Here is a 10,789-nt window from a genome sequence, read left to right as displayed (position 1 = left end):
GGAGAGCCCACCTGATGAGGGTGGCCCAGGTTGCATGAGCTGCAAGTGCCTGCTGTCCTGACGTCCCGTCCTGGCTGGCTGTGCCCCAGGAGTACAGGCATGGGGCGAGGAAGGAGGGAAGCGCCACTGGAGTCCGGCCAGCCCAGGTTCCCTGGACAGAGAGACCACAGACCTCCCAGGACGCTTTGCATAGACTGTCGTGAACTGTCCCCACTGGCCTCCTGGCTGTCACTGTCTCCCAGCCCCGTCCTGGCCTGCGGGGCACAGGCTGAGTCGCAGTAAATTCTTTGATGGTCCTGCCCCTGGCGTCTGGCTGACACTGGAAGGCACGTGGGAACATCAGCTTTGTCTCCCTGGCCGCCCCTCTGCAGGGACAGGTCAGGGGGCCTGGGCGGTGCCACCCTCCTCCTTTCTGGGGGTCTTTCCAGCGCTGCTTGTACAGGGCTCTGGAGCCACAGAGACAGGCTGGCTTTGCATTTTAACACTTTATTGAACTTTCAAAGGCAAACAGGGACTCAGAGCCAAGGGTGCGTGCCTTCCCCTGGGGAGGGAGACCTTGTCCTTTAGGGGAATGCCGAAATCACACGGGGGTGTGGGTCTAGAGTTCCCCACCTTGGAGCCGGTGTGACTCCGGGTGGGGGCACATTTCCTGAGTTTGGGCCAGGAGAGGCAGTTCTGAGGACAGCAGACCTGACCTGGACCTGCAGCTTTTGGGTTCCTGGGGCGGGTCCCAGCAAGTCTGCTGGACCCTGGCCTCTGGCATATTGGTGCCAGGTGACTGCTCGAGACCCAGCATGTGGAGGAGCCGCCTCCTAGTGTGGGTGAGGGTGGGGCCCACCTGCCTGCCCCTGCTTATCCCTTAGCCGGGGTGTCCTGTTATTCCCAGTTGTCCTAGGTCGGCAACCAGGATCTGTGGGGAACGCCCAGGTCCCAGGTGGCCACAAACTGCTCTGAGGGGGCTTGCCCAGCCTTGGAGCAGAATCCAGGATTGGCCAGGACCACCAGGGGGCTAGATCCCATCTGTCTTCATTCTGGCCCGGGGTGGGGCTTGTGTCATCTGTGCTGCCAGGCCAGCCCAAGCCCCTCTGGGTCAGGGACTTGTGTCCTGCTGGGTGCTGCCACCCTCCAGGAAGGATGGTGCCACGAGGTAGGGCATGGTGCTGGCTGGCCAGAGCCTCAGAGGCCCCACACTCACTATCACACTCTGCTCCAGAAGCTGGTGAGCATTGAGCTTTCCTGTGGATACAGAGATCAGAGGCTCCCAGGCATGTGCAGGGCTTGGGGCAGCTGGCTCAGCGTTGCCCTGGCTCTGTCTTGGCTGTGACAGTCACTGCCCAGCGAGGGGCATGAGCTGCAGTGGCCACAGGGTAGGAAGGGTGTCCTGGTCCCTATAGCATCATCTTTAGTGGACTGGGTGAACCCCATGTTGGAAGCCCCTGGGGGGTTCCAGGGCCTGGTCTGTCGTGTGGCTTCTGGGGTGGCCCAGGCAGGTGCTGAAGGGAAGGGGACCCAGTGTTCTGGCTTCAAGCCCATGTCCAGGGGCCACCTGCCTTCACCCTCCTGGTTCACTGGGAGCACGGGGAGGGAATGTCATCGCTGTGGGGGCAGCCAAGCCAGTGAGTAGTCTGGGCTGGGGGCAGCCGGGCCAGAACTAGAGCCCCTGATGTTCCCAGACACAGGTGTGCAGCCATGGACTCTGGGGAGCTTCCCTCCTGCAGCAGCTCCTCGGCCTTGAGGACGGCCTGGCCAGGAAGGGGTCCAGGCTGCTCAGGTTGCGTGGCTGGCCGCAGGGCCAGTTTATCTACGCTTGGCAGCTACTCAATGCTAGGAGAAGGGTGGAGAGGCCTGGGTTCTGGGGACACTTGCTCCAGGCCCAGGGGCATCATGGGGAACTCTTCAGGTCCTGCTGGAAAGAGGCAGACTGGGTTAGCATCTCAAGCAGGCTGTGTGTCCCAGCTGGGGGTGGGGGGGGGGGGGCTCCAGGTGTCCTCAGGTCTCCCTGAGTGGCTACCTGGCCTGACCCTGATCATAGCCCTTCATGCTGCTGGTGCCCAGCCCCTGCAGTGAGTGCCCGCATGCCCAGCCCTGGCCTGGTTTCCCTGAGGTTGGAGCAGAAGAGGAGAGGCCTAGAGATGAGGAGGAAGGCGCCAGGGACTCTGTCCACTGTGGGTGCCCCAGAAGGCTGAATTGGGAGGGGACTGGGCCCTGAGCCCACTTGGTGGGGGCAGATCATACTTCATCCTTCGGAGCTGGGCCATGGAGGCCCGAAGGTGTCTGAGCACCACCTCATCCTCCAGGGCCCAGGGCTGGGCCAGCGAGTCCTGCAGAAACTCCCAAAGACCTTCCAAGGGCAGCTTCAGGAGGTGTTCTGGGCAGTAGGTGTGTGTCAGACCCAGAGGGGCCCACCCTGTGGCCCCAGGGTGCCTCCAGGGGCAGTGGAAGGGGCCCAGCTGTGGCCAGGAGCACTGTGAGCCGTGCCATGGCCAAGGCCTCATGCTGCTGCTCGTCTCAGGGGGCCCCATTCAACCCCCTTCGCCCCAGGCCTGGGTGCTGCTCAGAGCAGTGGGGTGACACCCCTGCCTTCCTCTCTCCCCGGGCACACCTGGGCTCCCAGGGGCTCACTTACTGCTGTGCACCTTGAGGATGGTGTAAGCCACGGCTGTGAGCATGCGCTCCCCGTCCAGGATGTAGGAGTCCCTGAGCTTCAGGGGGAGCGAGAAGGGGGCCTAGGGGACAGCGGGGTGGGAGGAGCGGCCTGAGCAGGGCCACTGGGGGTCTCAGCTCTGACTATGGACTGCCATCTGCCCACAGCCCCTGCTGCCCCGTCTGCATAAGATGAGGCCCTACAGCCCCTCCTGTGCGTGCACTCCGCCCAGGAGATCAGGGCTCCAGGCCACTCCAGGTTCCAACCCTGGCCAGCACCACCCGAAAACCTGGGAGGTAACAGACTCTGCCCCCACTTGGTGGCTACTCACCTGGAGAGGACTCCAGGCTGGCGGCAGAATAGGCCGAGGCCTTGTCCACACCCCAGGCTGACCTGGCCTTACTGGGGGAACTGAGGCAGAGACAGCATCCCCCAGAACCTTCTCAAGGAGCCCTCTGGGCTTCTCCAGGATGGATCTGGGCTGCCAGCCGCAGCCCTAGGGCCCCGAGGTCAGGCCTGGCTTGTCTGGAGGGTGGGGCTGAGCTCGGCCCTTCCCGAGGTCAGGGAGCAGGTCAGGGAGCAGGTGTCCTTGGGTGGCTTCACTCAATTGATGAAACACTGAAGGAACCACTTGGGCGTGTAAATGCTGGTGCACATCTGTTCCTCGTCCTGGCGGAAGGGCAGAAAGTGCTCAGGACCACCCAGCAGCCCTGTGGAGCCAGATGGACACGGTCCCCATGGCCCTGCTCAGCCCCGAGGGCACCCCCGGGCCCTCCAGGAGGAGGAACATGACACCAAACTCCGGCCAGCTCAGAAGGGCTCTGCCGGCCTCTACCCCCGCCCCAGGCCTCGGGGACAGTGCCTCTGGGGAGCTTCTAGTCACCGTGTGCTTCTTCAGCTTTGGGAGAGCTTTGTTGAGAAGGTTCTCGTGAGGGGCCAGTTTGGGAAACCCTGGAATGAAGAAGCCTGAGAAGGCCCCAGGCCCCCAACAATCAGGGCCTTTTCCCCCACGCAATTAGGGGAGTGAGTTGTGGCAGGTGCCTCCTCCTGTGGCAGGTCCCATGCCCTGACCCCGGTGTGTGCCTGCAGCCCTCCTGAGCCCTGACTGGACTCGCTCTTCCCAGGGAGCGGGACCCCCTTCCAGGCCAGTGGGGGGGGCAGGGCCAGAGGACCCTCATCCTCACAGAGACCCCGCTGGGTGTGCGCCCTGGGCTGAGGACCAGGCCCGTCAGACCCAGCACCCTCTTTCCTGCAGTGGCCACAGTGGGGGCAGGTGGGTCGCCAGCAACGAAGGCAGGGGGTGCCGGCCACAGGGAGGGTGATGGGGTGTGCATGGCCTTCTCTGGGTCTTGGGAGTCAGTCCGGGGGCACACGGGAGGCTGGAGATGTTGCACCTGGGCTTCGTCTGGCTGTGGGCTGTGGGTGGCCTGGGGGGCAAGCAGGCAGCCCGACAGGAGGCTGAAGGAGCCGTGCGGGTACTAGACTGGCCTGCAAATCGTGGGGCCGGTGGCTGTGGCTCCAGGCCCCTGAAGGCCACCTGGAGAGGCAGGTGGGAAGGATGGGTGGGGGTCCCCGCCTGTCCCACTGCTGGGCAGCCCTGCAGGGAGGCTCTCCTGAGCTCCAATCCCATCCGGCGGCCAGTCCAGCCCCTACGGTGCATGGTGTGCCTCTTGTTGGTCATCAGCTGGGCCAGCGCCCAGAAGGCGTCCTCCTCAGTCAGAAACATCAGTAGGACGGCCACGATCTGGCTCGTGTCCTGGCAGTAGCCCACCTCCCGCAAGAGCCAGACCCTCGTGGATGGTGTCCGCCCCCAAGGCCACCTCGGAGCCCTCCCTGTCTCGGGCGTCAGGTTCCGACAGCTTCCCTACAACCCAGGCTCCCAGAGGGCGAGGAGAGCTCAGGCGCCAGCACCACGCAGCCCTACTACCAAGCTCTGCGGGTACCATGCCAGGGCCCCCTTCCTCAGACCAGGAGGAGGGGCCTCCGTGAGGTGTGCCAGGCTGAAGGGGACCAGCCGGGTCTGGAGACCCCGCCATGAGCGCAGTCCAGGGGCCTGACTCTGGCACCTGGAGGGCCAAGATACCGCCACGGAGCTGTGGAGTGTCTGAGCTGGTGCTCCTCAGGGAGAACCTTCTGGAATGTGCAATAGAAGGGGAGCAGCCTTCTGGTCCACCACGGCCTTATGCAGTTCAGGGGAACGGGAGACTTCCTGCCACCCAGGTTCTGATTAGTAATACCGTCTCTTCAGAATCCAGACCCGAGTTTTAGGACAGCAGGGGTGCACGCTAGAGCCCCGGGCAGCCCCGGCACTCAGGCAGTCAGGCGGCCTCCCTCCCTCTCGGGGAGGTCTGCACCCCAGCCCCCTGCCCGGGTCCTGGAGAGAGAGCATCTTGGGACAGTGGAAGCTGGGGTCCTAACTCTGTGTCCTGTTTGGTCACAAACACTCAAGGCAAGGACACCCGTGGGGAGCAGGGCTGGGGCAGGGACACTCACGGTGCTGTACACGGAATAGGCCGACAGCACGTGGAACGGGGCCTGCTGCCTAGGAGGGGACAGCGGGGTGGTTTGCTCAGTCTGGCCACAGGCCCAGCGGGTCCGGCGAGGTGCTGACACCAGCCCCAGCCACGCAGGCCCTGCGGTCTTCAGGGCACCTCATTGGGGACCTTCCTCTGGGGTCAGGTCTGTACACTGTGACAGGCAGTATCTCCCACATACATCGTGCTGGGAGGTTATTTGCATTTTGGGGTTTCCCGTTTGCCTCCATGAGAGCTTCTGCTGTGGGATGTGCAGCTCCTGGGCTCCCCCTTCCAGCCCTGGGCCAGCCCCTCCACCCTCAACCCCCCCCCCCCCCCGGGAGCCAGGTGCTCCCCTGCACTCGCTCCCGGCAGCCCCTGATGCCTCTTCTCTCCCTGCTGTGGCTTGTTCCCAGTGTCCCTTGGGTGCCACCGGCCACCATCTGGCCGCCTGCCCTGAGCCAGCACAGCAGGTGCATCCAGGGCGCTGAGCGCGTCCGCAGCGCCTTCCTAGGTGGCCCTGAACTGGACTCTGTTTTAGGGATTCTCGTGCCCGCTCATCCCAGAGCATTTCGGGTGCTTCCAGGTTTGAGGCATCGTGAAGAGAGCAGGGAATGCTCGTGCGGGTTTGAGACGGATAAAAGGTTTGACCCAGTTGGGTCACTATCTACGAGCACGTTGGGGCATATGGTGAGGCCCGCTCAGCCCTGCCAGAAGCCGCCCGCCTGCCCTCCCGCCCGGCTGCAGGAGTCTGCACCCCCAGCTCCCGCTGCCCCCCATGCCTGGGGTCCAGGTCTGCGTGACCCAGCTGCACTCTGAGGGCCAAGGGCGACACAAGGGTCACCGGGTTCAGGGGCACAAGACACCTCCCCTCTATGCAGGAGCATTGACGTCTTGTGGTGAAATGGTCTGAGGGGCCCCCCGGGAAGCCCCAGTGCACCCCTGCCTAGTGGCTCCGGCAGCCCTGTCCCCGGTGCCCTCCAGGTCAGCCTCTGTGGGTGACACACACCGCCAGGCACCGCACGCTGCGCAGACAGAGCTCCATCCTCTGCCTCCATCCACCTGCACCCCACCCTGTCCCGGGGCTCACACTGCACTCCCCTCCCTCCCGCTCAGCCCCTGGGGACTCTACAGGACACCTGGGCTTCTGATGGGAACAGACCCTCCAGAGAACCCTAAGGTGCCCGCCGAGGTGTGAACATACCTCCACACTACGAGCTACACCACATCCTTGCAGGGGGGTGATTGTGTGTGGGACGCGGTGTGGGGGGGATGGCGTCGGGGGGAAGGTGTGGGGGGCATGGTGTAGGGGGGATGGTGTGGGGGTCATGGCATGGGGGTGATGGTGTGGGGGGCATGGTGTGGGTGGGATGGTGTGGGGGCAATGGTGTGGGGAGTGATGATGTGGGGGGGTGATGATGTGGGTAGGATGGTGTGTGGGCGATGGTATGGGGGTGATGATGTGGGGGGTGATGATGTGGGGGTGATGGTGTGGGGGGCGATGGTGTGACAGGTTGCTCTCAGGGGGATGGTGTAGGGGCGTGATGGTGTGGAGGCAATGGTGTGGGTGGGATGATGTGGGGGGATGGGTAGGGGGCAATGGCGGGGGGGCTGATGGTGTAGAGGGGATGGTGTGGGGGGCATGTAGACACAGGGCATCTCCGTTTTCTGAGACACATCTGGAGACATCTACAGATAAAGTCGATCCCAGGTCCTGGGTTTGCTGTGACACATTTGGTGCCGGGGACCCGTGTGGTCACTACAGGACCCTGGCTGGACTGGGGACAGCATCTGGGGTTCATCATACTATGTATGTTTACAAACAGTGCAATTTGTCTAAAATAAAATGCAAAAAATTCAGAAATGCAAAAAACACTGAGGTTGGGTGTCACTTTGACCTGTGCAACCCCCATTCGATCCATGCGTGTCCTGGTCCAGCTGTGGCTGTGCTGCCTGGCCCCCAGGTCCCCTTACTGCCCCCCACAGTCCCCACCCTCTGCCCACTGCTTGTCATGGAGGAGCTCCCCACCACCTTGGGGTTCAGCTCACACAGTGACAATGGGAGGCCCTGTCCTGTGCCCTCTCCATCACTGAGACCCCAGGGTGGGGGGCACTCTACCATAAGACAGCATTTTGTTTGCTGCCCTCATTCCCCCTCTCTCCAGAGACCCCGTGTTCCCCACCCAGGAGCCCCCTGGGTCTCTCTGCCCGGGAATGTCCCTGGGGCCCCTGGAACGCTGCTTGCCCAGCAGTCTCACCTGACCCTATAAGTGGTCCCAGAACATGATGTGGTTGCGGAAGGTTCTGTTCATGTCCAAGTCTATCTGCTTGATGTCCTGGGAGGAGACCTGAGTGGCCTCCTTCATTTCCTGTGGGAAGTACCAGGGAGGAAGAGCCAGCATTGGGAACACAGACCCCTAACTGTCACCAACTGCCGTTCTAAGCAGGGAGCACTGCTGGCCCCCATGTGAGTGTGTCCTGCAGAACCTCCTTCCCTCCCCTGTGAAGCCAGGGACAGGCACAAGAGCCCTCCGTGCCCGTGGGGCCCCAGTCAGGGCTTGTGGTCAGCGGCCCTGGGCAGGGAGGGGACTCCCAGGGGTCAGCCACAGGCAGGGAGGGGACACCAAGGGTCAGTCCTGGATGGGAAAGAGACACTCAGGTCAGCTTGGGGCAGGGACGGGACATGAGGGTCAGCCTGAGGCTCCTCCCATCCCCCAGCACAGGGCCTTGTCCAGGACTGAGCACCAGGCTGGGCCCTGACTTGCCCTGGAACCTGCTCCCAGGGCGCCAGCCCATCTCAGGGCACCTGGGGAGACTGGGAGGGTGGGAGGGCCTCTGCCCCTGGTGCCGTCCTGAGTCCTAGACACTCCCGCCAACACGGGCCGGCTGTCCTCCCCTTCCCGTCCCCACCCGAGAGCTTGTTCTGCTTCATGTAGCAGGAACCTGGCACCAGCCAACCTGCTCAGCCCCACTCTGGGCTCCAGGGTCAGGAGGGCTGCTGGGGCTCCAGGCCTGTCCAGGGTAGCACCCATCACCCTGAAGCTCACCCTGCCCAGGAGGGGCTCAGAGCCCTGCAGCGCTGTCCCTCTCTGGACCCTGGCCTACCCTGCTCCAGGGACAGTGGGGGCAGCAGAGAGGTGGGCAGGGCCCTCAGGTTGGAGAGGCTTCAGGAGATGCTGGGGCCACCCTGGGTCCCCAGGCAGGTGACCTCACACCCTCCCCACGGGTTCCCCTCAGCTCCTGCCCAGGCCTCCACTAAGGGCCGTGCTCTGCTGGGAGTGCAAGGGCCCTACCTGGTATTTCCCCGGGTTCCTGGCTTTAACCTTCTCGATGTCCAGCAAATGCAACCACACCTGTCCCCGCACCTGGGGAAGGACCCCCTTATAGGCCCGGTGACGCAGCTGCAGGAAGGAAGGCAGTGCTGGTGAGAGAGCCCCAGGGCGGCACCAGGGAGCTCAGGGAGCCAGAGGCATCTAGAAGATTCTGGCTTTGGCTGCATGATGTCTCCAGAGAAGCTGGGCCTCCCTAGAGCTGGGTCCTGTCCCCCACAAGGAGCAGGGGACTGTGTCCCTGACCTGACCCACCCCCTGCTGCCATCCTTGGGTCTGGGGAGGCTTTGGCTCTGGCAGCAGACTCTCCCCAGGCAGGAGACTGTGGGCGCCGCCCCACCCCCGTTGGGACAGAGTGCCCTTGGGGAGCACCCGGCGCCCCACCTTCTCGCTCTGATGGTATTGGCCCCATTTCCTGAGCACCATCACCCACTTATCTGCTTGCCGGGTCTCCGGGTGTTGTTTCTGGAAAAGGGCAAGTGGGGGCAGCAGATGAGCCCCCAGCCGCGGTAGTCGGTGCTGGATGCCGTGTCCAGTCGCCCTGCGGGGACTCCGAGGAGCCAGAAAGGCACAGGCCGCTCACGCCGGGCGGCTCCGGGTGGTGCTGGGACCGGGGTTTGCTGAGATGCCCCTGGGGATGTCCTGGGGCCTGGGTCTGCACACAGCTGGGCCCATGACCACGGACTCCGTCCTGCCCGGTGCCCAGGACGGGCTCCCACCTTTGCCTCGTGGGGGCTGGGGCTGGGCAGCTCCTCTCCCTGGAAGGCCAGAGAAGCAGAGTCCCCCGGCCCCACAGCCCCCATGTCCCTGCCCAGGGGACTCGGGAGGGGAGGACGCCCCTGGGAGGGCAGGGGCTGCCAGCTGCTGTGGTTGGGAGCAGTGTTCTGGGGGGGCCTGAGAAGGGTTGTTGCTGGTGGTGGGCTGGGCCCCTCAGCACCCCCAGGAGGTGACCTGCCACTACCCCTGTGACCATCCGGCTGAGGTCCCCCCCGCCTTCCCAGGGCTTGACTGCCCAGCATCCAGCCTGCCCCTCCCTGCACCCTGGCCGTCCCCCGGGCTGTCCCCTGACTCCACCCCTCTTGCTGTCACCTCTACCACTCTGGCCCATTTTCACCTCTTGTCTTGTCAGAGTCCCTGAGCACGACCCACCCCTGCCCCATCCAAGCAGCTCCTTGCCACTGGGCAGTGAGCAGGGACTGACGGGGCCAGGAGCTGCCCTGCTGGCCCCACACGCAGCCTCGGGCCTCGGCGAGGTTCTTCTGGGGCCATCGACCCCGCATCCTCCTTCCCTCTGACCAAGGCCACTGGGCTGTCCCCCTTCCCTCGTTCCCGTCCCAGGGCAGCGTCCTCTTCGTCTTCCCTCCTGCCTGCGCGCCCTCCCTCCCTGACCTTGCCTTGTCCCTGGCATCTACCTGCAGCTCCGAAGAAGCCATCAGGACTGTGGAGGCCCTGGCCTGGGGGTGTCAGTGAGGAGCACCCCTCCGGCCTCGCCCCAGACCAGACTGTCCTTCTACGGAAAGGAAGCCACTGTCCCAGTGCCCTTCGCCCTCTGGATCCCCTGCTGGACGGACTGGACCCACCCTCTGAATGCAGGAGGCAGACACCCGGCCCTCCCTGAAGCAGGCGTGGAGGCCACTCCTCTGAGTGCCCACGGGCCTGCCCCAGGGCCCAGCGCCATTCCTGCCCACTTCCCGGGTTTGCCTTCTGGGTCCCTCAGTTCCAGCCCAGCAAAGACGTGGCCCTCAGAGGGTTCCAGGGGACAAGATCCTGACCTGGGGGGATGGGTCAGCCTCCAGAGAGGCATTCTTGCAAATGCAAACCACCCCTGAGATGGACGAAGGGGTGTCCAGGGGACTCACTGCAGAAAGCCGTGGCCTTCCACAGTGACAGGTCAGCATCGTCCCAACAGTCCCGTGGAAACCTGCTTGGCGTGCCTGAAACAGACGGGGCCCCGTGGTGGGGACCGGTCAGATTTAGGGACATGGGGAAAAGAGGGAACAGAATGGCTCCTCTCTCCCCTGAATCCTGAGGGAGCCCAGGACCCTCTGAGATTGGCCCGGCACGAGAGGAAGGGCCTGTCTGCCCAATGGGAGCAGCCTGACAGCCTCACCTGCTTCTACCAGTGACGATCCCCACCTGGGCCTGACCTGACCTGGTGAATGTGGTCCCCACCTGGGCCTCGCTGCTCCTCTGCCCATGATCCCCACCTGGGCTCATCTGCTACCGATGACTATGATCCAGGCTGGACCCTCACTTGCTACTGATGCCCAGGACCGTCCCCAGGGTCTCACGTGTTCCTGATG

General features: G+C 64.0%; 1 long non-coding RNA gene across 5 annotated transcripts; it reads right to left on the bottom strand.

The window, feature by feature from the left end:
- Positions 1-470: 470 nt before the first annotated feature.
- On the bottom strand, positions 471-7,891 carry LOC140616062 (uncharacterized). Of its 5 annotated transcripts, none has more exons than XR_012016560.1 (4): positions 7,416-7,875; positions 2,976-3,313; positions 2,627-2,726; positions 471-1,906 (listed from the first exon to the last, which is right to left on the bottom strand). It is a non-coding gene; the product is annotated as an uncharacterized lncRNA (long non-coding RNA). The 5 variants fall into 5 exon arrangements; XR_012016563.1 differs by having other exon boundaries at positions 471-1,903; XR_012016559.1 differs by having other exon boundaries at positions 2,627-3,313; positions 7,416-7,891.
- Positions 7,892-10,789: the final 2,898 nt, after the last annotated feature.

This window comes from Canis lupus, chromosome 24 (assembly GCF_048164855.1).
Source record: "Canis lupus baileyi chromosome 24, mCanLup2.hap1, whole genome shotgun sequence".
Lineage (NCBI taxonomy): Eukaryota > Metazoa > Chordata > Mammalia > Carnivora > Canidae > Canis > Canis lupus.
Note: the sequence above shows the minus strand (reverse complement) of the source record. Positions and strands in the feature narration are given on the sequence as shown.